The following is a 26579-nucleotide window of genomic DNA, read 5'->3' as shown; positions in this document are numbered from 1 at the left end:
AAATTGATTACTGTAACTAAAAGCCAGAGCTGGAAAACGGAGGCTGCAGCTTGCTGAATAAAAGTAAAATAATAACGAGAAAAATCCTAATTCAAGAAAAATCCTGGTGCTGTGGGTATGTGGATATAGAAATTGAATTTCTCTCTGGTGTTGGCAGCAGAGGAACTTTTCAGAGTCAAGAGTTTTCTCTCCAGCCCAGATCAAGATCAATGATCAACACCCGTAAAAGTTCAGGGTGTCTAATCAAAGAATAGATCATCTATCTCTCAAGGAAAAGTGTACAACATTATCCAGCAATGCGGCACTGCTGGCCACGGAGAGCAGAGAAAATCCAGGGAAAGAGAAACTCCAGTTTCACTTTGGTGAACAGCAAGAATGTTCTGATCATACAAAATGTGGATCCAGACATGGGAGTGTGATTTGGGGAAGCTTACAGTGGGCCTGAAGCTGATGAATAAAAAGCCACAAACTCAAGGTGGAATTTTCTAAGAAAAATATTTTAGAGTTCAGAATCCCTCAGTAAGAATCCCCCCGACTCCAGCCAATACTTTAAATAATAATGAAAATATAAAACTATCAATAGCAAAAACAATTTCTATTAATATCAAGGTATGAAAATGAGTAATGATACATTCAAGGCAAGAGGAGAAGAGGGTGGCAGAGGGTGAAATGGTTAGGTGGCATCACCGACTCAAATGGACATGAACTTGAGCAAACTCTGGGAGATAGTGAGGGACAGGGAAGACTGGCATGTCGCAAGGAGTCAGACATGACTTAGTGAGTAAACACTCACAACACAGTGATACATTTTTAGTATCTAGAATGAATAGACCAGAATGTGAATAGGAGTGAGCAAAAGATAAGGAAAAACTATACTCAATAACTTGTTATAACCTATAAAGGAAGAGAATGTAAAGAAAGAATATATGTGTGTGTATAACTGAACAGCTTTACTGTATATCTGAAATTAACACAATATTATAAATCAACTGTATTTCACTATACTTTTCTAATTCACAAAGAGAAGAGACTTTGTTTATCCTCTGTGGGGTTCTGTGCTGTGTTTGGAGGGAAGAATAAAGGATGAAGGAGAGGGGACACTTGTATCCCATGAAACAGAAGAGAATAATACCCCATGAGTCCCATTCATATATCCCATAAAACAGAACAAAATTGGAATGTGCAGCTGGAGGACTGCACATTCCAATGACAGGAAAGGTTTTCCAGAGTACTTCTATCCAGACCACACCCAAGACCAAGAGAATCAGAATGTTGCTCTGGTATTTTCTTTTTTTCCCCCAGTTTTAGTAAGATAAAATTGACATATATCACTGTACAGGTTTAAGGTACACAGTATAATGATTTCACTTATATACCTCATGAAATGATTACCATGGTAAGTTTAGTGAGCATCCATCATCTCACAGAGATACAAAAAAATATTTTTTTCCTTGTAATGAGAACTTGGGATTTACTATCTAAACTTTCATATCCATCATAGGGCAGTGTTAACTATAGTCATCATGCATATGCTACATCACTAGTATTTATTTATCTTGTAATTGAAAGCTTGCATCTTTTTATTTTCAATCAATTCAACATAATTAAGATTTATACAATTTTCATGCAACAGTAGAATATAAATTCAAGTTCCCACAGACTATAAACTAGGAGACACTGGAAGCACCTGTATTTTCTTAAAAACTCTAAGGTGAGTTTCTTGTGAAGCCGTGTTTGAGAACCACTAACTTTGAATTGAGACCCTTTCTACCCCTGGGAGGTCTCTAACAAATGGTGAACCTGGGACTTCCCACAGGCACCCTCCCCCAACAGCGATATAGCTCAAATGTTTGTTTCTCTTCCTTTTCGGCATTATCAGTTCCGGTTGCTAAAGGCAGGAAGGCTGGAGTCACTGCTCACTCTCTATTTCATGATTTATGATTCAGAAGCAAGACAGGGGTAGAGGGTTGGGGTGATGCTTGCTGCTGTGGTTGCTTTTTTTGTGTTTTTAAAAGATAGGCTTTCTTTGAGAAACCTTGAAGCGTTGATGTCACCAGCGGCACAGTCTGTTCTGTTCCAAAGCCTTTTCTGCATGTAATTGACAACTATATAGACGCTGCTGAGGGGAGGGTGTCCGATTCTGCTTGTCCTCAATTGTTCTCAAATCACATGATAAAGTAGAAGTTTTGGATCTTTTATACAGAAAGAGTTACGGAGTCCAGTTACAAAGTCTGTAGCACATTAGCAGGACTAATTGTAGCTGCCTCCACAGAGCAGCCTAGGAACTCAGAATTCCCAAAGCAAGGTGTTTGCGATACAATTATTTTGTCTATTTGGAAAAGGAAGACTTCCTGTGATTTGAGGTTCAGCTCTTTTTCTGAATTGTGGCAATCTGTTCTCATGACCCTTAAGATATGGGTTAGGTTTTGTTTGGGTACCTATGGAGACTAGCTATTAGTGCAGTGTTAATATTGCTCAGTTAGATCTTGGAGAGATATTGTCTGAAGTGTGCAAGAGGACATGCCGAATTCACACTCGGCTGGCAAACTCCATCCCTGGTTCATACTATCACAAACAGACCAGAGGCAAAGAACTCTATCACTTGCATGTGTTCTCACTGACTCTTCCCTCCCAAAGGTAAGCATCAGAATTCTTCCGGTTTGGGGAGACTATAAACGCAGTGAGGGCCCGTGGGTCCGCACACACAACATCCAAAGCAGGTGTCTGCAAAAACGAATCGCCCCGCGATCCTGCGGACCCCTGGCCGCCAGCGGCGGGCTCCGAGCGCACCCCGCCCGGTCACCTGAACGTACCTATCCAGTCCTGGCCTCGGAGAAAGCGGGGCTTCCCCGGGGCACCGCCAGCCCCAGAGTCGAGCGGAGGGTACAGGAGGGATGGGGCGGGCGGTCCCGCAGGTGTGGCCCCACCTGCCGCCCGACTGGCCGCGGCGGCGAGCGGGGCGGGAGCTAGGTGGGTGATGGATGGCCTGTCTCCCGGTCCGGGTCCGAGCGGCGGGGCGCGCGGAAGGTAAAAACGCGCAAGCTCGGAGCCTGCCGGCCCCGAGCCGGGAGAGCGAGAGGTAGGCACAAAAGGACCGGCTGGGAACGTTTAGATTTTTGAAGATGAGTTTCTATTCCATCTCTGTGGGAGAAAGCAAAACGTGCTCTGGGAAAGTGGAGGGCCAAGGACCTCGCAGAATTTTAGACTGACATTTGACAAATCATTTTGCCAACCGAACAACCCCTAAGCCTCCCCTTCCCAAACAGCTTCTAACTCCTGTTTGTCGTGTCTGTGAGTGATGCTCTATCAGGACCTGAGAAGCAGTATGAAATCAGACCTGAACAGTTGCATCCTTTCATCTCAGGAAATAGTGAAATCATTAAAAATACGTTTTAAAAAAATTGTGGAGGGGGATGCAGTTTAGATGGTCTGTGCAGGATAAGACAATTGGATATTAAATGTTTAACAGAACTTATTTTCAAAAAGAATAAAATGAGATAGAAAGGCATGTTCTAGAGATATCATCTGCAAATTGGAATGTGTAAAATTTTCATAATTTGGCTCTTACGTGTTTAAAAGTCACGAGCAATTTGAATATGTTTTGTTTATCCTTGCAAAAAGATGACAGCGAGTGGTTTTAGGCAATTCGATTTAAGAAGTGTCTTTTTGAAAACTCATTAGGTTGAGAGCGAGGGTTGAAGCAGACACACGGGTTAACAGGAAAAAATATATCGTGAAGCATCATGGAGATGGGACTGGGAGAGAGCTATTGTATCATCCGGGCTCTTTGGCAACTGAAGGACAGGTCGGTTCACCGTGAGCATTTCGTCCTGTACAAGCGGCGGGCTGAAGGTAATACATCTCGTGTCCAGGAGTAAGGCAGTCCTGGCTCAACGCTGATGCAGTCACCCCTGAGAGCAAAAGAGTTCAGAGAATATAGTGGCTTTATACATACATACATATATATATATGCATGTGTGTGTGTGTGAGGGAGATGTTCTAATTGTGCTTTAGAGCAATGACCAATCCCCTCTGTCTCCCCACTACACCACTAACAAAATGAAAGCCACGTTTAAAATAGCAGTAAGTGAGACTGAACCATGTCATAAAGATGTGCTTTATCTCACTGTGGTTGAAAAGTGATCAGGGGGAAAAAGAACTTGCATGCATTTCTCTTTCAAATGCTATATTTTAATTCTCTAAGTTTAGAAAACAGAAAAAAAAAATTAAAGGAAATCTAGTAATCCTATCAGGCTAACACTGATAGTATATACTGAAAAAGAAAAGAAACAAGTACACACATGAATCCATGCATTTTTTAAAAAATTATTTTTTGGATGCTTAAATACTTTTATAAAAGAGTACATTTGAATTCTGTGGGGTTGTTTTGTATAATGTCAAAATAATCAAAAAAAATATTGGTAGTAGAGAATAGCCCTATTTATCAGTTTTAATAATAGCATATTTTATGGAGCATATGTATGTAATTTCCTTAACCGTTTCCCGATTGTTGGATATTCAGGTTGCTTCTAGATTTCAGTAAAGTAAATACTACAGTAAGGGACATCTTAAGGCAAAATTTTCATGTTTGAATTTATTCATTTCAAATACATTTTAATGGAGTAAATAAGCCATGCTTTATGGACATTTTGATAGTTTCAAGCTATTTTACTAAAAAAAAAAAAAATGTAGCCTTCCATCCTACCAATAGGAAAATATTAGGCCACATATTTTACAGTATACTCAGTATTATTCAGAATATTAATTAAAATATTTGGTAATTAGAAGGTGAAAATTATTTCTTTTTTGATTATTAACAAAGTTGTCCTTTAAAAAAAATTCTTTCTGCTTCCTTTCTTCTGAATTTTTTGGTTCCCTTTTTATTTCATTATTGGTTTCATTTTTATTTCATTATTTCAGGTAGCCCTGAAGCCCCCACATATAAAAATAAAATAGAGTGTTTTTACAAATCACTCCTTCATGGTGTTAATTTTGAACTAAGGTAGTAACCTCTGGTTAAAATAATCATAGCAAGAAATCTTGGACAAAATTGAGTCAGGTTGCAATTTAAAATGATCTACTGAATTTAGGTTTCCAGCAGGCTTCTTCCACCGTACCTTCATGGTGGCACATAAAATGATATTATCATCTGTGAAATTACCTCGGAAACTTGAGGTACTTTATAGCAAGTCGTATTCTCTCATTAGGAAACTCAGACCCGTTGATTTTTGCACTGCCATTCTTTCAAGCCTGAAAATTTGTGTTGTTTTCTTAAACTGTGATGCGATCATTTAAAAATGCCTTCGTGCATTCTGGCACCTTCCACAAGTGAACCAGTGCCCAGTAAATAAAGTAGCAGCCCATGTCCCTTTTAGCAAAAGCTATATATCTGTTCAGACTTGTAATTTGCTCCGTTTATATCCTTTGCCCTTGAACTCTGGTTATTAACGCAATGTTTCTCCAAATGATGCCATATAACTCTGCTCTGAGCACATTCATGGTGACACCCCGCAAACATTCCACGGGCCAGGGCCAGCCAGGAAAGGAGAGGAAGGATGGCTGAATTGTGGGAGTTGCAGTGCATTACTCAAACGAATCGGCTGTAAAACTATGACTGTTAATATTCAAATTGCAACAAGGCCAGGGCCAGCCTTAGCTAATATTCTGAGGTCTGGTTGGAAAGCAATTTAGCAAAGTAGCTTTGATTAAAAAAGAAACAGCCAGAATCGCTTCTCCCAAGAAAGGAACTAAAAACCTTTCAAAGGATTTGAGGCAGGTGCTCTAATTATACATTTTAAAAATTATTATGGTGGTTTTGGAGAGGGGAACTGTTCAGTTACAAAATGCATATAGTGTGTGTGGTGGAACTATGGACCAAACTCCTTTGTGTAAACTGTAATGAAATATACCACTTATTTTTTTGGTTATAATTGTTTGCATCAGACATCTTACATAAGACAATTGAGCATTGACTGGGTTTATTGATTTCATCTAAAAAATAAAAAATTTACTAATGAATCTTGTGTGAAACTTTGGACAGGGAGTGGGACCAGTCTTCCTCACAATATTTGTGAAGGGATGCACTGATTCACCAAGCTAGTAATTTTGAGAATGCAGAGACTGTACAAAATCTACTTTGAAACAGACATTGTTCTCCCACATTTTAGAAAAGAGCATTTACCAAAAAGGTCTCATTCTTTTGAAATAAGAAAGTCATACATATGCAGTAATATGTCCAAGACAGAGCCTGTCCATATTTGTTTATTTTGAAATATTGTATTTGATTCAAAATAATGTTTCAAAAAAGTTTAGTTTTTCAAAGCTCTTTATTACAATAGATTTTAATAGATTTACATTGAAATGACTTTACTACAAAAGTCCTTTTTTTTTGGTTTGTTTTTGGCATTTTACCTGGAAGCAAATTGTTTACAGCAATGAGAGTTAATTTGTACACCTCCTCCCCAAATCCTAGGCTATGCATAATGCAGTTCATGCAAAAAATGTTGATGGGAATGAGAAAATAATATGCCATCAAATATGGAATTTCATGCTGAAACATAAGCTGCATGGAACCTCTGGGCACACATCTGTATTTTTACTGCTCTGTGTGCCTTTAGAAATAAGTAAGAAAAGAAAAGCTTAAACTGCTCCAATTGAATACACTATTAATTTTTTTTGATACAAAGCATGATTTGAATATATTTGCATGTCCAAATAGACACACGTGATTACTGCCAATAAGACATATATAAGCCATAGGTTCCCATGAACACCAAACACAGTGTATTAGCTGCTCTCATTCTGGTATTATTCCCAGAGGAAAAGGAATTCTAGCTTCCAAGTAAGATGTATGAAAAGTACTTGGGGAAAGTCTTTTTGTGGATATGGAGCCATGCATTTTCCTCATATTCTGTCTCTAATCGACTGTACCTAAATTGAAAGAGGTTTTTAACCTTTAAGTAAAGAAACCAATCTAGCGGTCTTACTTTGAGAACATTGTTTGGCTGAGGAATATAAAAACATCAATAAGGGGATTTTAGCATTTTTCTGAGAATTTTAGAATATCATACTTAATGAGTGAGCAGAATCATGAGACAGGCACCTTGGTTACATTATTCATCTCTAAATCCCCATCTGATGAGTACCTGATGAACCAGCTCCAGTCTAGTTTTTGAGTTAAATGCATAAAAGAAGGAAGTTGAAAGTTTATTGTACATCATTTGGAATGTACATCAACAAATTATGAGCTTTATAATACTGAGACTTTCATTAAAATCGACCTTGTGGTATGGATGGTTTTCTACTCGTGAAACCTCGAGCTGTTTGTTTTTATATATTTCATTCAGAAAACTGTGATCCCACTGTGCCAGTAAAACCAAGTTTGAGGAGCCTGGCTCACGTGTTTTTGAGTTTTCAGGGCTCAATGACTGCTAAAATGCACGTGAGACCTAAAAATGTGTAATGTGTTAGATGCATAGTCTATGTTAATTGCAAGTAGATGTTATGTTATTTGATACTGGACATGTATTCTGTTGATAGAATGATAATATAACTTATTAAGAATTCTAAATGTCTTGAAATTTGATGATTATCCACAGACTAAACTTTGGACTTTCCATCTTGCTCTCCTAAATAAAATGCATTTATACACAAGGCAGACAATATGTAGTATAGCTACACCTGCAGTGGTTTCAAATATCTGACTCCAAAATGTTAAGAATGACCATTCCTGGTTCTACCCTTCATTTCCCCTTTCATAGTTGCAGCTGCCTCCAACATTTATATTATATTTCTTCAGAATTCACTTTCCTGTCTGTAAGCAACACGTTTGTGTTGCTACATCTTAACAACTATTTCTTCCTCTTCTCCGCCTTCTTAGAGTTGTTTGAATTTGGAGTATTATCAATGGACTTTCCACAGAAGAGGAGGAAGATTTGTCTTTACCACTCCGGCCCCCAACTGTACTTACATCTTTAATAGTTTTCATACTGCTATATTGTATTTTTTAATTAATAGTCAGTGTGTAATATTACTAATATATTCTGCTGAGCACTGTGCTAGGGAATAAACAAACCTTTTCTTACAAATTTTCTGTTTTTCATAGAGTTCATAATTCCTTTGTTTTTAATGGAATTTTTTTTCCTTTTACTTACTTTCTAGGTAGTTGCCAATAAGTCATCATTAAATTCTCTGACAGTCTCCTCTCAAGACATTCATATACTTTTTAAAGTTACTTTTTAAAGTTACTCTTTTAAGACTTTCATTCTGGAAGCTTCTACCTCCTTTTAGACCAGCAACCCTTATCATTTGGGCGCTGCTGTCCTGGACTCTCCCTCCTGAACTATGCCCCATTCATCTGCTGTGTTGGGTCTTCTATTACTGTATGTCTTTTCTTTCTTGTTCTTGCTTTAGTCTCTTATATATGTGGCGCCCATCCCCCTATGGCTAACTATAAAATGGAGGGGGGCTTTGCAGTCTAAAATTATTCTTGTTTTAGCCACCCTGTTAACTAGTAATCTTCTTGGACTAGAATTCTAGGATAGAAAATCTTTTCCTTTCTACTTTTTTAGGTATCTTTATCAAAAAGTCAATTTGGGGTCATTTTTTAAAATTATAAATCAATGATTAGGTAATTAATATATTCTATCAAAGTGAAATGTAAAGACATGACACCCAAAAAAGAGTTTTACTATTTTATTTGTGATTATAAAGCACTTTGTAGTTGTTTAAAATTTTTACTTAGAAAGACTACAGTACTAAAGTATATAATTTTTCACCTTTCTAGAAGATTCTAATTGTGCATACCACATTTCCTAGTGTTTTCTTAACATCATTTTAATATTTATATTGTTTGTATGTTATTTTTAATGTAGCATGTTATTTATTATCTCAGCGATTGATTATTCCCAAAATTAGTAGAGGATTGATGACTATAAAGTGAAATATTATGAAATATGAATGTATGATGTCAAATTGAGCTCCACATTGGCCAACAAAGCAAAAGGTACCACACCTTAAAGAAGATTAATTTCTATTATGAGATTACTGAAAAGTGAAAATTGAAATAGGAGAAATAGATTATATATAGAAGAGTTATATTCAACAAGATAAGATTTAATTAAAGTAAGTCATTCCAAATCCTACTTGCATATGCAGATTTTGAAAAGCTGAGTGCTAGGCCTTAAACACACTTTCTTAAAACCGTAAAACAAAACATACTACCTAGCATTGAAATATTGTGGGGACTATTCTTTTGGATATGTGATTCACTGCATTTTACTTGAATAAACATTCTACCTTTACAGTGATTTATTGAATCAGCTTCCATAAATTCTAATTAACAAGAAATCTAAGAACACTCTATAAAATCATTCCTCCCAAGAACTGTACACAGTGAAGTAAAAGTGAGAGTGGATATAAAATAAGATTTTAAAAATATTACCAACTTTAATATCATTCTCATAAGCTTCACAAGTCCAGTGCAATATATTTCAGGCCTGTGAAGGTCAATACAAAATGACAGATTGAAAAACTGTACGTGACTTGCAAAAATCATTTTTAGGCAAGCTGTTTACCAAGACTTAAATTAAAGCTTACCTTGTATCAGACATTTTTGTTTTAACTAGATTGTGACCTCGTTTTCAAAGATCACTTTTAACCCTGGTTGTCAAGTAGATATTACCATTGTGAAAATGAGCTTGATGGCATGTAGCAAATACTGATTAAGTGCTGGCCCTTTTCCTTAAAGAAGTGAATTTTTATCATTGGAAATAAAATACCAAGGTTTTTTTTCTTTTCTCTCATAATTTACAACTTCTTCCTGACGTTGTAATTGACAGAAGGAGTGGGTTCCGGTGTTTGTTAACACAGGATTTGAGCCAGACGCAGCTGGGTTCAAATCCCATGTCTGCCACTTATGAGAAAGTTACTAAACTTCTCTGTGATCACTGGCTACCTCGCAAGTGAAGTAGGGATAATCACTGGTGTTTATCAGAAGTTAACAAGGTATGTAGGATGGAGCCTGACTTACAGGAAGCACACTCATAATCTGAAAGGCATTGTTGCTGTTCATGATTTCATTGTTGGTTTCACATCTGTATTATTATCATTTTCTTATATTTTTATTGTTAACTTAGAAAAGTTAACAACTTGCATTATAATTTTAGTGTTCTGGGTTTCGGATATTATATACTAAAGATATTAGAGATGAAGTTCCTGAAATGACATATTTTTAACCACATCAAGCTGGTTCTCTATGCCTGAGTGTCTAGCAGTTTGCTTGTTTTAGAACTCCATCATCTGAGGGTGGACACCTTGAAAGTTTGCAAATCTCACTGCTTAGAGCTTTCTCTGGATGAATCTGATTTAGAGATGAGCCTGTTATGCTTTCTGGTTCATTATGCGGCTCCAGTTTTCATTTCTAAGGTCTGCCTCCATGGCTGCCAAGGAGAAATCAACCAGACAAGGGGTGTACCTCTCTCTGTCCATCATGACCTTAGGACACTCCTGCTGGTACTATTAGAGCTCTTGTCATATTTCCCATCATTGCATGAGTTGTGAGGTGGGTGAGCTGATTTGACTTTGTCAGCCCTGTCTAGTTTACCCTCATTTTTTTCAGGATGGGTCTAAGCTTATTAGGCACAAATAAATGGAAATTTGGGTCACGTCTTATTAAACACTCTTTATTAAACATTTCATTAAAAACTAGTTTTCAGAATAAAGACATTTTCAGTAGCAGTTTCCAAAAGGGACCATTGACATTTCAAGTACCACCATGAATTCAGTCATATATTTGATGTCCTAATCCAATTATCATATATCAGAAAAACCCACGTTAATTACTAAGCATAGCACATAAAAAAGACATAATAAACACATAATACAAATGCACCTTTTGTTGAATCGTAAGGTATACCCTCTAGTGTATAACTTGGTTAATCATTCCAGATGTCTTCCATAGGTCCTGTGTCCATGAAGACTAACCAAGAGTGTCAATTATATTTAGTAATGTAGAAAGACAAGCTATATAGTTTGGCTTTCAAACCTTCAGGTCCAGATGTCAGGTCCAGTAGTCTGAACACCTTTGAGAGTGGTGGCGGGCAGAGATGGGCAGAGTGGGCCCAGTGTCCAAAGAAGTGTTGGCAAAGTCTTTACACTGTAGAAGGAACATAGGCAAGAAGAGAAGCTGAATCAGCCACTGGCTAGGAGTGGGGACCAGCTTGCACTATCCACCCAAGTTCTAGAGGAGATTTCAAAATAATGTAAATAGTAGATGACAGTTTTAAAAAATTAAAGACAATTTTTGGAACAGTTTTAGGAAAGTTGAAAAGAAGGAACAGAGATTTATACCCCTGTCCTCATATATGCATGACTTCCCCAATTATCAACATCACTTACCAGAATAGTATTTTTCCCCCCGGGATTACTATATATTGATACATCATAATCGCCTGAAGTTCGTCGTCTATCTTTGAATTCATTCACCCAAGGTGATGTACAGTTTATGGATTTGGACTAATCTATGATGACACTTATTAATTGTTATAGCATCATATAAAAGTATTTTCACTGCACTCAAATCCTCTGTGCTCTGCCAGTTCATCTTTCTCCCCCATGGCCAACCCTTGCTGTTGTTTAGTCACTAAGTCGTGTCCGACTCTTTTGCAACCGTATGGATTGCATCTCACCAGGTTCCTCTGTCCATGGGATTTCCCAGGCAAGAATGCTGGAGTGAGTTACCATTTCCTTCTCCAGAGGATCTTCCTTACCCAAGGATCAAACCTATGTCTCCTGCGTTGGCAGGCAGATTCTTTATCTCGGGGCCATCAGGGGAGACCCCCATGGTCACCTTTAGCGACCACTGACATTTTTTATTGTATCATACTTGGAGTCATGCAGTATGTAGTCTTTTCAAATTGGCTCCTTTCACTTAGTAATATGCATTGAAAGTTCTTCTGTGTCTTTTCATAATTTAATAGGTCATTTCTTTTTAGTGCTGGACAATGTTCCACTCCCTGGATGTATCACAGTTTATATATCCATTCACCTACTGAAGGACATCATAGTTGAGGTGGCTGTGGCAGTTTTTAAAATGAGACACCATAAATTCTGCGGCATTTATCAACTCTTTCTTTCACAAAAGATTTCTCTGTAACACGCAGTGCTGTTTTACCTACAGTACCTACAGTAGAATTTCCATCAAGATTGGAGTCAATCCTTTCAAACTCTGCTACTGCTTTATCAACTAAGTTTATGTACTATTCTAAATTCTTTGTTGTCATTTCAATAATCTCCATAGCATCTTTACTAGGAGTAGACTGCATTGCAAGAAATCATTTCCCTCGTTCATCCATATGAAGAAATTTATCTGTTTAAATTTTATCATGAAATTCCAGCAATTGAGTCACATATTCAGGCTTCACCTCTAATTCTAGTTCTCGTGTGATTTCTGCCACATCCGCACTGAAGTCCTGAACACATCAAAGTTATCCATGAAAATAGGCATCAACTTATTCCATACTCCTGTGTATGTTGATATTTTGACCTCTTCCCATGAATGACAAATGTTTTTAATGGCAACTAGAATGGTGAATCCTATCCATAATGTTTTACATCAAATTTTCTCAGATCCATCAGAGGATCTAAGGCAGCTATAGCCTCACATATATTTCTTAAATAAGACTTTAAAGTCAAAATGACTCCTTGATTCCATAGGCTGCAGAATGGATGTTGTGATAGCAGGCATGGAAATAATATTAATGTCTTTGTACATCTCCATCAGAGCTCCTGGGAAAGCAAGTGCATTGTCCATGAGCAGAAATGCTTTGAGAGGAATCTTTTTCTTTCCCTAAGCAGTAGATCTCAATAATGGGCTTAAAATATTCAGTAAACCATGTTGTAAATAGATGCACTGTCATCCAGGCTTTACTTTTCCATTTATACAGTACAGGAAGACAGATTTAACATGCTACTTAAGGGCCCCAGAAATTTTAGAATGGTAAATGAGTATTGGCCTCAACTTAGTCACCAGCTGCAGTAGTTCCTAATAGGAGAGTCAGCAAAAAAACCTGCAGATATTTGTCCAATGCTTTTTTTTTGCTTCTATTGATATGATCATGTGATTTTTTTCCTTTCTTAGTCTGCTTGTATGATTAATAGTTTTATTTTTTTGGAACTTGCCCCTGCACTTTATCTTTCTTTCCAATGTCATTGAGAAAAAATTGACATGTAACTTTGTGTAAGTTCAAGGTATATGGTGTGATGATTTGATATGTATGTATCTTGCAAAATGATTACCATAATAATTTGAAGCTTTGAATTCAGTGCTGATTTCGTCTCTCTAGCTATGGAAGTCCTAGATGACATCTTCTTCCTGTAGAAGGATGTTTTGGCTGCATTGAAAATCTGTTATTTAGTGTAGCCATCTTCATTCATTTTCTTAGCTAGATCTTCTGGATAATTTGTAGCAACTTCTATATCATCAATTGCTACTTAATCTTATTTTTTTACATTATGAAGATAGCTTCTTCCTTAAACCTAATGAATCAGACTCTGCTAGCTTCACACTTTTCTTCTGCAGCTTCTTTACCTCTCAGTGTTCATAGAATTGAAGAGAGTTAGGAATTGCTATGGATTATGCTTTGGCTGAAGGGACTGTTGTGGCTAGTTTGATATTCTCTCCAGACAGCTAAAACTTTATCCATATCAGCAATAAGGCTGTTTGCTTTCTTATCATTCATGTATTCACTGGAATAGGTAATTTTAATTTGTTTTTTGCCTATCTCAGCTTTCTATATGCCTTCCCAACTAAGTTCAATCATTTCTGGACTTCCCTGGTGGCTCAGACAGAAAAGAATCTGCCTCCAGTGTGGGAGACCTGGGTTTGATCCCTGGGTTGAGAAGATCCCCTGGAGAAGGGAATGGCTACCCACTCCGGTATTCTTGCCTGGAGAATTCCATGGCCAGAGGAACTTGGAAGTCTACAATCCATGGGGTTGCTAAGAGTCAGACATTTGATATAAAATGAGAGACATGTGACTGTTCCTTTCACTTGAACACTTAAATACCATTATAAGGTTATTAATTGGCCTGATTTTAATATTGTTGTATCTCAGGTTAGAGGGAGGCCCAAAGATAGAGAAAAGATGGAGGAACAGACAGTTGGTGGAGCAGTCAGAACACAGACAACATTTATCTAATAAGTTTCCAGCCTTATATATAAGAGTATGATTTGTGGCAGCCCAGATCAATTACAATTGTAACATCAAAGATAACTGACCACAGATAACCATGATAAATTTGATACTAACGAAAAAGTGTAAGATGTTTCATGAATTACCAAAATATGACCTAGAGACACAGACTGAGCAAATGCTGTTGGAAAAATTGTGCTGATACATTTCTTTGACTCTGGTTGTCACAACTCTTCAGTTTGCAAAAGATGCAATATCTGCAAAGTGCAATAAAATGAACATGGAATATTTGCAGGTTTTTTTTTCTTTTTGCAAATATCCTTTATCAGTTGAGAAAATTCCTCTCCATTCCTAGTTTAGATTTTTTAAAAATCACAATTGGATTAGATTTTTTCCAATTTTTTTCCTGCTTATATTGATATGATCATGTGATTTTCTTTTTTTAGCATGCTTGTATGACCACATTTTCTTTTTTTTTTTTTTAATTTTTTGAACTTGTATTTTATCTTTCTTTCCATTGTCATTGGGAAGAAACGGCCATGCAACTTTGTGTAAGTTTAAGGTATACAGTGTGGTGATTTGATATATATCTTGCAAAATGATTACCACAATAAGGTTAGTGAACACATCCATTATTATTGTTGCTGTTCAATCACAGCCCATCAGCCTGCTCTGTCATGGGGTTTCCCAGGCAAGAATCCTGGCGTTGGTTTCCATTTCCTCCTCCGGGGATCTTCCTGATCCGAGGATTGAACCCAAGTTTCCTGCATTGCAAGTGGATTCTTCACTGCTCAGCCACCAGGGAAACCCAACACATCCATTTTCTCACATAATTAAAATTTTGTGTGTGCATTATAAGAGCACGTAAGATTTATTCTCTTCGTAACTTGCCAGCCAGTAATACAATATTGATAACTATAGTTGTCATGCTGTACCTTTGATCCCCAGTATTTACTTATCTTACAATTGGATGTTTCACTTTGATCAACATCTCTCTACCACCCACTCCTTGCAGCCTCTGGCAACCAGTACTCCACTCTGCTTCTATGACTTTGACTTTTCATTTTAGATCCCATATATAAGAAAGAGTGTACAGAACTTACGTTTCTATGTCTCACTTATTTTATTTATCATAAAACTCTGAAGGTCCATTCAGTTCATTTTAAGTGACAGGATTTCTTTTTTATGCCTAGATAAGATTTCATTTTCTTTATCCATTTATCTGTTGATGAACACTTAGATTAATTTTATGTCTTGGTGTTGGTGACAATTTAGTCACTAAGTTGTGTCTGACTCTTGAGACCCCATGGGCTGTAGCCTGCCAGGCTCCTCCTTCCATGGGATTCTCCAGGCAAAAATACTGGAGTGGGTTGCCATTTCCTTCTCCAGGGGATCTTCCCGACCCAGGGATCGAACCTGGGTCTCCTGCACTGCAGCTAGATTCTTTACAAACTGAGCTACAGGGAAGCCCTATAATTTTATATCTTGGCTGTTGTGAAATATTCTGGGATGGACATAAGTCCACAGCTATCTCTTTGAGACAGCAATTTAATTTCCTTCAGATATAAACTCAGAATTGGGATGACTGGATCATAGGATAGTTCTAATTGTGTGAGAAAATCCGTATGTTTTCCAAGTGGATGGACCAATTTACTTTCCCATCAACAGTGCACCAAGTTCCCCTTTCGTGCACATCCTCACCAACACTTAGCCATTCTAACAGGCGTAAAGAGGTATCTTATTGTGGCTTTCATTCACATTTCCATGATGATTGGTAATTTTCACTGTATTTTCATGTACCTCTTGTCTGTTTGCCTGCATTCTTTAGAAAAATGTCTATCCAAGTCCTCTTCTCAATTTTTAAAAATATGTTGCTATTGAGTTGTATGAGTTTCTTACGTATTTGGGATATTAACCTCTTATCTGATATATGATATGCAGATTTTTTTTTTTTTTTTTTGCCATTCAGTAGGTTGCTTGTTCACTCTGTTGATTCATTATTTTGTTGTACAGAAACTTGTCAGTCTGATGTAGTTTCACTTGCAAGTTTTTGCGTCTGTCCCTTGTACTTTTGGCATTATATCTGAAAATTCACTGACAGCATCAGTGTCAAGGAGCATCTCCATATTTTCTTTTAGGGTTTTTACAGTTTCAGGTAGTATATTATAGTCTTTAATCCATTTCAAATTATTTTTTAAAGTGATACAAGGTAAGGATCCAATTTCATTCTTTGACAGGTAAATATGTAGTTTTTTCCAGCATCACTTCTTGAAGAGCCTGTCTTTTCCCCTTTGAGTATTCTTGGCTCCCTTTGCAAATATTAATTGGCCTTGTACGTGTGATTTTATTTCTGTGCTATCTGATATACTCCATGTGTGTGTTTTATGCCACTACCATCCTTTTGATTACTATTGTTTTCTGGCATATTTGAAATTAGGAGGAGGGAAGCCTCCAACTTTGCTCTTTTTTCTCTCAAAAACTTTTTTTGAGTATTCAAGGTCTTCTGTGTTTCCATATGACTCTTAGGACTGTTTTTTCTATTTCTGTGAAAAATGTCATTGGAATTTTGATAGAGACTTTATCGTCTATCGATGGCTTTGAGTAGTACAGTCAGTTAAACAATGTTCTTCCAACACATGAGTGAGACATATCTTTTACTTTGTTGCTTATTTAACTTCTCTCATCAGTGCCATAGTTTTCCATGTTCAGGTCGGTCTTTCACCCCCTTAGTTAAATTTATTCCTAAGTATTTTATCACTTTTAATATGACTGTAAATTGTGTTATTTTATTTCTTTTTCAGATATTTTATTGTTAGTGTATACTAGTGCAACTGATTTTTGAATGCTGATTTTGTGTCCTTCAACTACTGAAATCATTTATTAGTTCTAAAAGCTTTTGGTGAAATCTTTAGGGTTGCTACATCTATAATATCATAACATCCAGAACTAGAAACAATTTCTTCCTTTCTGATTTGGATGACTTTACTTTTTTTCTTGCCTAAGTGTTCTGACTTGAATTTCTAGTACTGTGTTGAATAGGAATGGTAAGAGCAGGCACCCATAATTTTAGAGAAAAAGCTTTCAGCTTTCCACCATTGATTTTGTTCCTTATAGGTTTGTCATATATATTCTTTATATATTTATGTATAACTTTCCTGTTCACAATTTTTAAAAGCTTTTATCATAGACGAGTGTTGAATTCTGTCAAATGTTTCTTCCTATATCTATTGAGAATATCATGTGATTTTTATTCTTCATTCTATTAATGTGGTATATCACCTTTATTGACTTGCATATATTAAACCAAACTGGCATCACAGGGATCATTCTCATTTAACCATGGCATATGATTCTTCTAAAGTGCAGTTGAATTTGATTTGCTTTAATTTTGTTCAGAATATTTTTCATTTATATTCATTAGGGATTTTCAGCCTGTAGTTTTTATTTTTTCTTTTTTTTTCTTATATTGTGCCTACCTGTCTTTGCTGTTAGGGTAATGCTGGTCTCATAAAATGAATTCAAAAGTGTTCCAGTCTCTTCAACTTTTTTGTTAGGATTTGAGGAGGATAGATGTTAATTCTTCCTTAGAATAGAATTCACCAGGGAAACTGTCTGGTTCTGGACTATCCTTTCTTGGTAAGATTTTAATTACTGCCTCCACCTCCTTGGTCTTTATTGATCTGCTCAGATTTTCTGTTTCTTCTTGATTCAATCTTGGAAGGTTGTGTATTATAGGAATTTATTAGTTTTTCTAGGTTATCCGATTTTGGGCATATCATTGTTCATAATAACCTTTATGATGCTTTGTATTTCTGTGGTCAGTTGTATTCTCTTATTTTATTTATAGTTTTATTTGATCATTCTCTCTTTTTTCTTGGTTAGTCTAGCTAAAGGTTAGTCAATTTTCTTTACCTTTCAAAAAAACTAGTTTCCTTGATTTTTTTTCTATTGTCTTTCTTGTTTTCATTTCGTTATTTGTGCTCTTATCTTTTTATACATTTCCTGTTGCTAATGTTGAGCCTAGTTATTTCTCTATTTAATTTCTTGAGGTGTAAATATAGATTGTTTATATGAAAATTTTCTTTCTCTTAATGTATTTATTTCTGTAAACTTTCCCCTAAATACAGTTCTGCTCTACCACATAAGTTTTCATGTGTTTTTCATTTTTATGTGTGTCAAGATACTTTCTGACTTTTTTTTTTATTTCTTCATTGACCCATTGACTGTTAAGAAATGTGTAGATTAATTTACATGCACTTATGAATATTTCAGTTTTCCTTCTGGTTTTGATTTCTAGTTTCTTACTCTTTTGGTCAGGATAGATCCTAAATTTTATTTCAATCATTTACAATTTGTTAGTGCTTGTTTTGTGTTCCAAAACATGGCCTAACCTGGAGCATGTTCTGTGTGAGTTTGAGAAGAATGTGTATTCTGGTGCTATTGAACGTAATGTGTGGTATGTGTCTATTAGGTACATTTGGTCTATAATGTTATTCCAGGACTCTGTTTGCTTATTAATTTTCTGTCTGGATGATCAATCCAAAGTGGAAAGCAGAGTATTGTAATCCCCTACAATTACTGTAGTAATATTGTATTGAATTCTCCTACTATTATTGTAGAGACAGAAATACAAGAATGTGACTCCTTTTGGTTCTGTTAATATTTGCTTTAGTTATTTAGGTGCTCCAATGTTGGGTCCATATATGTTTACTATTGCTATCTGATTAATAGTTCTTAAATAGCCTTACTTGCTAAATTAGAATATTGACAATCATGTGTCACTTATTATTTATGTTTGTCTTTCTTTTTGTTACTGGACCATTAAATCCTAAATCTGAGTCCCACTGACCAACACATATTTATAGCCCTCCTGTTAAATGGTAGATGTCATATTCTGAGCTGGAACCAAACTCAAGACTGAGCCAAAGACAGAGCCCCTTGCCTATAGGTCAACTTCTTGAAGGCAAGGCAGACAATGTCTTTATTTCTCCCACCAATCTCTTCACTACTTGCCTAACACAGAGTGGTTGATTTTTTTTAAAAAAAAGTTAAAAAAAAGAAGGAATTGATGCTTTTGAACTGTGGTGTTAGAGAAGACTCTTGAGAGTCACTTGGACAGCAAGGAGATCCAACCAGTCCCTCCTAAAGGAAATCAGTCCTGAAAATTCATTGGAAGGACTGATGCTGAAACTGAATCTCCAGTACTTTGGCCACTTGATGGGAAGAACTGTCTCATTGGAAATGACCCTGATGCTAGGAAAGATTGAAGGCAGGAAGAGAAGGGGACGACAGGGGATGAGATTATTGGATGGCATCACCAACTCAATGGACATGAGTTTGAGCAAGCTGTGGGAGTTGGTGATGGACAAGGAAGCCTGGTGTGCTGCACTCCATGGGGGTGGAAAGAGTTGGACACAACTGAGTGACTGAACTGAAAAAAAAAAAAACACATCTTTTGAATGGGTTAACAAAAGAATCTGTGTCACCTTTTTATGCTTATATGATCACTATGGTTATCAATTTAGTAATCTGATTAAACTAATTTTTTTTAATGCCCTATTGGATAAGCAGTTACCATTATAGGCATATGAGATAGAAAAGAGGGAGGGGGAAGGAAAGAAGCATCCTCTTTACCAGTTCTTGAGTTTGAACAAGTCATTTAATATCATATAAGAGAACAAACTGGCCTTACACGTCTCAAAAGTGTCATCTTTGAGGGCTAAGACATGTGTGGAAACATATGGGCGATGCCAGACACCCTTCAGATGTCAGCAGCATGCCCAGGCACACCTTGCTTTAACCAACTTCCCATCTTCCCTTCCCACTTTCAGTTCAACAAAACCTCCCTCTCCCAAAACACACATATACAACTTTATTGAAAGAAATTATACAGAACATGGCAGACAGACGATAGTTATTATTTTTGAGTAGGTCTCATTGTTTAGACCTCTCATACTGTGGACAGTATAGTGTAGGCAGCCACATGCCATGCTATTCTACCTTATAAGACTTGGCTAGTATGAGATGGCTAAAGGGCTCTCTTGTATTTATATTTTGGTAAGGCTGTCTCAATACATAAAATGTTTAACCTGAAATTGATACAAATTAAGTGTATTATATAGGACTTCAATTCAAATAAATAATCAATATTTCTTCATGCCTAATTATGTTCTCTTTATCCCCTAATAAACTCCTCAGTCAGTTCAGTTTAGTCACTCAGTCATGTCCAACTCTTTGCAACCCCATAGACTGAAGCATACCGGGCTTCCCTGTCCATCATCAACTCCCAGAGTTTACTCAAACTCATGTCCATTGAGTCGGTGATGCCATCCAACCATCTTTCCTCTATCATCCCCTTCTCTTCCCGCCTTAAATCTTTCCCAGCATTGGGGTCTTTTCAAATGAGTCAGCTCTTCACATCAGGTGGCCAAAGTATTGGAGCTTCAGCTTCAACATCAGTCTTTCCAATGAATATTCAAGACTGATTTTCTTTAAGATGGACTGGTTGGATCTCCTTTCAGTCGAAAGGACTCTCAAGAGTCTTCTCCAACACAACAGTTCAAAAGCATCAATTCTTCAGTGCTCAGCTTTCTTTGTAGTCCAACTCTCACATCCATGCATGACCTCTGGAAAAACCATAGCCTTAACTAGACGAACTTTTGTCGGCAGAGTAATGTCTCTGCTTTTTAATATGCTGTCTAGGTTGATCATAACTCCTAAATAAACTACTACTTGTATTTGAAAATTCACTGTGGTAAAATATTTGTAATGCTTTGAAACAAAATATTGATATTCTAGTATATGAAGAGTTCTTACAAATCAGTAGGAAATTCCATAGGAGAATGAGCAAATCACGATGAGTGAGTTATCAGGAAAAAGCCAATAAATGTATGAAACAGTAAAATAACATAATTTATAAAACAATATCTTTATGAAACAAGTCACGAGACAAAAGCAAATAAAGAAACATCAATTTTTGTTTCTAATTTTAACAATAATTGCCAAGATATTAATAAGTAGAGTTTGGCAAGGATACATACTCCTTTACTGTTGAAAGGAATTGACAGGAAGTTTTGTACTCTCAAATGGAAATGGACCCAGCAACCTCACTTCTAGAAATGTGTTGTAAAGAACTACTGCCATGGCCACAGAAACATTGTTCATGAGTATTTTCAAAGTAGATTTGTTAGTGATAGTAAAAGACTACAAATAGCCTCAATGTTCATGAAGTTAAAGTGATTATTCAAGTTTTGAAGAGGGTTTCCTTCGTTGTTCCGAGGTGAAGAATCCTCCTGTCAATGCAGGAGCCGCGTGTTCGATCCCTGGGTTGGAAAGATCCCCTGGAGGAGGAAATGGTAGCCCATTCCAGCATTCTTGCCTGGGAAATCTCATGGACAGAGGAACCTGGTGGGCTACCGTCTATAGGGTCACACAAGAGTCAGACATAACTTAGCAACTAAACAACAACAGCAACAGAGTTTTGATGTGTCTGTGCCATAGGATTCTAGACAAGCGTTAAAAATGCCTAGCATGGACAGATCTCCAAGATATCTCAAGTGAGAAAAAAGACAGAAGTCAACAAGTAATGCATGTATGCTTACATGCAGAAAGGACCATATATAAATGTGCCAAAGGAGCACTGGAAAGGATGCAAAGCAAACTGTATAAAGGTGATATTTCTAGGTGGCAGGGGAGAAGGTGGAAATGAGTCTGTTAAAAGAGAAAGGAGAGTCTCACATAGGTGTTATCCTGATCGTTTTAATCCTTTGAAGATAGAATCTATTTAGATATTTTATATTAAAAAACAAAGAGAAAATAAGTTATTTCAATTCAACTTAATGAATCTTATCAAAGAGGTATATTATCTTCTTAATGATGTGTGTTAACTCTTTATATGTTGATATGTTCTCTTAATATAATGGATTGGTTTAATATATTAAATTCTTCCAAGCAAGTACATTTCATGTATATGTAAAATTGTGAAAGTAGCTCAGAACTTTATTCTAATATTTTTAATATTTTATGGTTTCAAATGTATGTACTTCTGTGGTACACCTACAATGATTTTTTTTTCTGCTGTGAAATAGAGGTTTACTTTGAATTTTGTTTTTTCTTAAGGCTCTAATTAATTATTCAATTCAAAAATTAAACAATTTTATTTCTCCTATTAATGTAAAATGTAGGCAAAAGTGTTAGTTGCCCAGTTTTGTGCAACTCTTTGCGACCTCGTGAACTGTAGTTCTCCAGTCTCCTCTGTTCATGGAATTTTCCAGGCAAGAATACTGGAGTGGACTGCCATTTCTTTCTCTAGGGGATCTTCCTGACCCAGGGATCAAACCAAGGTCATCTGCATTGCAGGTAGATTATTTATTGTCTGAGCCACTAGGGAAGCAGGTGAATATAAGATGTAAACTTTATCATAAATAAATTATCATATGCACATGGGCCTTTTTAAATATATTTTTCTCTTCCATTGATATATATATATATATAATATTGATATATATATATATTATATTATGTTGATATATTCCACTGATATATTCCATTGATATAGCTATACAAAATTGTACCACAATTTTATTATAAGTTTGCAGTATGGTTGGCACTCTAATAAAGTAAGGTTCCATTTATGCTCTAGTTTGCTAAACTTTCTTGACTACTTTTGTACATATTCTTTTAGCATAAACATGACATGTGCCATTAAATATTTTACCACAATTTTCATTTGAATTATATTTAAGCTATAGATACACTTAGAAAAATATATCTTCATAATATTGAATTTTTGTATGTAACATACATCTCCACTTTCCATTTGATTAAATGGTGTTTTATGTTATCTGGCAAAGTTTCTTTTTATTGTTTTGTTCACATAGGTACTTAATATTTCTAATTAGACTATTGGTTTCCTCCAAGTGTGCCTTGAGTAGGTCAACTCTTTCACGAAGCATTGAGATCTTCGAAACGTACACTTGCATATCACATAAGCATGTGTAACAGTTTCAGCCAGTTTCTTGCAAAATACTACACATAGACATGACTGATTGACTAACACTTTCACCTTTTTTTTAATTTTTTTTTTTTAGGAGAAGGAAGATTAGGATATCAATGCCCAATTCCCTTTTCCTCTGATCTCTCCCATCTCCCCTCCCTTGCCTTACAGGATCACCCTTTTCTTTAACGTCCCTCATGAAATTTTCTCCTCCATTCAGATTCCAGCCTCAGGGTTAAATCATAACCTTGAGAGGGGTGGAGGTAGGAGTCAGGGCAGCTAGTGAAAATTCCAAAATATTTCACCAGATATGCATATTTACAGTACACTTCTTGTTTACATTCACAGAGGAAACTGCTTTCAATTCTATAGCACCCACAGTAGGGAGAAGAGAGTGATCCTTCTTGTAAAATGCCACGAACATACCATCTAGCATTGTTTTCAATGTTCTCTGACTTTATTAACACATGACCATAGTGCTGGTCATGTGATTATGAGGTACTCACAACACGGTAATTACAGCATCTTACACTTTTCTGAGTGTAGAGATTCTGAGGGGAGTCTAATTTTCATCTTGACTTCAAGTGCCATGGAGTGGTCAGAAATCGGGGAAGTTGGATCTCCAGAGAGAATTGTTTTCCAAATGTCATCTGAACGTGAAAGGGAACAGAAAATTAATCAAGACAGTGACATTTTAAAAAGGGAGCTACACAGAAAGTAGAGAAAGAACATGCACTGATGGTTTAATAAAACCGTTGGGAAGCATGCTGGAGCCTCCGAAACTTTGGCTCAGCGCTGATGTTTCAAACACTCAGTGACATACTGACAGATAAATAAGTACAAGGATCGCTCAGCAAGAGTACAATTCATGTGTCTTCTCTGAGTATCCAGAGATCCCATACTGTGTATTGTTGGCAGTTTACAGCGAACAGGATCTAAAGCTTCAAAGGAAAAAATAAAAGCTCCGAAGTCTACCTCTGAATACAGATGTTGAACAGATGCAAAAACTGCAACATTTTCAACCTTTTTAAGCTCATTCCCCTTTTCCCCCTTTTCCCCCTTTTGGAAATAATATGTATAGCAGTAGTTTGATTTCTGACCCAACAATCCTATCTACAGATTTGGGACTTTTTGTTTTCATTTCTGTTTACATATGAGGTTGTTTTGCTGAGCTCAGTCATACCCGACTCTTTGTGACCCCATTGACATTGGCCGACCAGGCTCCTCTGTCCATGAGATTTTTCAGGCAAGTATAATGGAGTGGGTCACCATTTCTTCCTCCAGGGTATCTTCCCAACCCAGGAATCGAACCCGTGTCTCCTGTGTCTCCTGCATTGCGGGCAGATCCTTTACCCACTGAACCACCAGGGAAGCCCAGACTGAAGATCTTTCGGTCTTTCTGACTCTGCAGAGTAAGCCCACTGCCACAGTTCTTTTTTCGCCACAAGACCTCCACAGGAGTGTGATCCGGTGGCATATGGTGAGGAGCCCTTATCTGTGCCTTACTTCTCATTTGGTGCAAGTCAGCCTTCACGTGATGATGTCTTTCTCAGGATAGGGTCAAGGAGCTCACTGGGGATACCCTTAGTGCAAAATCTCGTGCAGAAGCTTCTACTAAGGGGAGCTGACACTCCAGTGCTCACTGGGCATCTGGGGATGACTTTCTCCTAGTGCCTTTATGGACTCTGCAACATCTGCCATACTAGCCACAAAGCAGTTGCCTGAAACATGCAACCAAAGAAGACTCTACAAGAAAGAGCCAGAATCCCAGCTCGGAAACACGGCAGAGAATTGAAAACAGTGGAGTGCTTAAAAAACATGGGTCTGCAACTATATCCCTATCCTGCCTCTTTGAGCAAATTGCTTATTCCCTGAGCCCTCAGTTTCCTTATCTGGGAAATGGGGAGAATACCTTCATACTGTCAGAATTAAATGAGACAATATGTACAAATCTTAGAGTTTGCAACTCTTATAACATCTTGGAACAATCCTGACATCTATTACTTATATGAATGCTCCAATTTTTCTTTGGATCTCAATTGAAATTTATGTATTTAGCAGATAAAAATCCAGAGTGCCTGGGTAAATTTTGAATTCAAGATAAATAAGAAACAGTTTTTAGGATAAAAAAAAATCCAGAAAATATCAGGATATAACTTATGCTAAAAAGTATTCATTGTTTATTTGAAATGGAACTTGAACTAATCATCCTGAGTTTTATCTGGCAAACTTAGCATCAATCCCCTTGTCTGAGAAACAAGTATACTATCAAGGGTGAAACAGATCACCAGCCCAGGCTGGATGCATGATACAAGTGTTCAGGGCTAGTGCACTGGGAAGACCCAGAGGGATGGGATGGAGAGGGAGGTGGGAGGGGGGGATCGGGATGGGGAACACATGTAAATCCATGGCTGATTTATGTCAGTGTATGGCAAAAACCACTACAATATTGTAAAGTAATTAGCCTCCAACTAATAAAAATAAATGGGAAAAAAAATCCCCTTGTCTGATAAAGGAGACTATTGGTGTTTACTCATTTGTATTAGAGGGTGATGGTGAGGATGACATAAAAAATATACATGCAGAAGTTTTGTAAATTGGAACATGAGATTCAGATACGTGGGAATGCTGTGATTATTAGTGTGGGTTTTGAAATCATCACCAGTTCAGGAGCAGGTTGAAGGATGCACAGTGGAAGTCAATGAGAGGAGATACTGTAAGTTATAGACCAGTTAACCTGTTCACCTCTTTTCAGGGGCCAAGAACCTCTGTTTTACTTGCAGCAGACTGCCTTTTCTCATTAATATGCATGTATGGATATCATTGGTAAGGACTTTTTGTACTTGGATTGAGAAGGAAGAAGAGGAGTATGAAGAGGATTGGGCAGGAGACTGCCAACCTTTATCCAGGGAGGGTTATTTCCTTTTTAATTAAATTTCTAGGCATGCAATTTGCCTTTTCCGATGTATTACGTTTTTCATCAGCTTTTTCCTCATAGAGTGGCAAATCACGAACAGCTTATTTCAGGAGTAATCACAGAAGGGGCCGTTTGGGTGCCCATTCATGTCCAAGCTGCATTTTAAGCATAAAGACTCCTTGGACAGAAAATTCCAAGTGAAAAGTCAAGGTTCTAAAAATACTCAGAGATTTTAACTCCCCTGTGTCAGGTGCATTCAGGAAATGCAAGTACTCAAACGCTTTCATTTTCAAAGAAAAGAACAGAAGGTCTTTTCTATCCCTTCTCATGGGCCCAAACTAGACCCCAGAACAAGATGTATTCTGGTGTAACTCAGGCAATTTCTCAAGATATTATTTATCAAAGGAGAGAATCTGACTTGTACTGTTATAATGCCCAATTTACTAGCTAATTCTGTCCCTTTCGTAAAATAAAG

General features: G+C 36.9%; 1 long non-coding RNA gene across 1 annotated transcript; it reads left to right on the top strand.

Annotated features, from left to right (window-relative positions):
• The first annotated feature begins 2221 nt into the window (after positions 1 to 2221).
• Positions 2222 to 25517, top strand: LOC136147360 (uncharacterized). The gene is made up of 3 exons (XR_010659174.1): positions 2222 to 2637; positions 3682 to 3852; positions 24472 to 25517. It is a non-coding gene; the product is annotated as an uncharacterized lncRNA (long non-coding RNA).
• The last annotated feature ends 1062 nt before the right edge of the window (positions 25518 to 26579 follow it).

This window comes from Muntiacus reevesi, chromosome 15 (assembly GCF_963930625.1).
Source record: "Muntiacus reevesi chromosome 15, mMunRee1.1, whole genome shotgun sequence".
Lineage (NCBI taxonomy): Eukaryota > Metazoa > Chordata > Mammalia > Artiodactyla > Cervidae > Muntiacus > Muntiacus reevesi.
The sequence above is the reverse complement of the archived record's forward strand: the minus strand, read 5'-3'. Positions and strand labels throughout refer to the sequence as shown.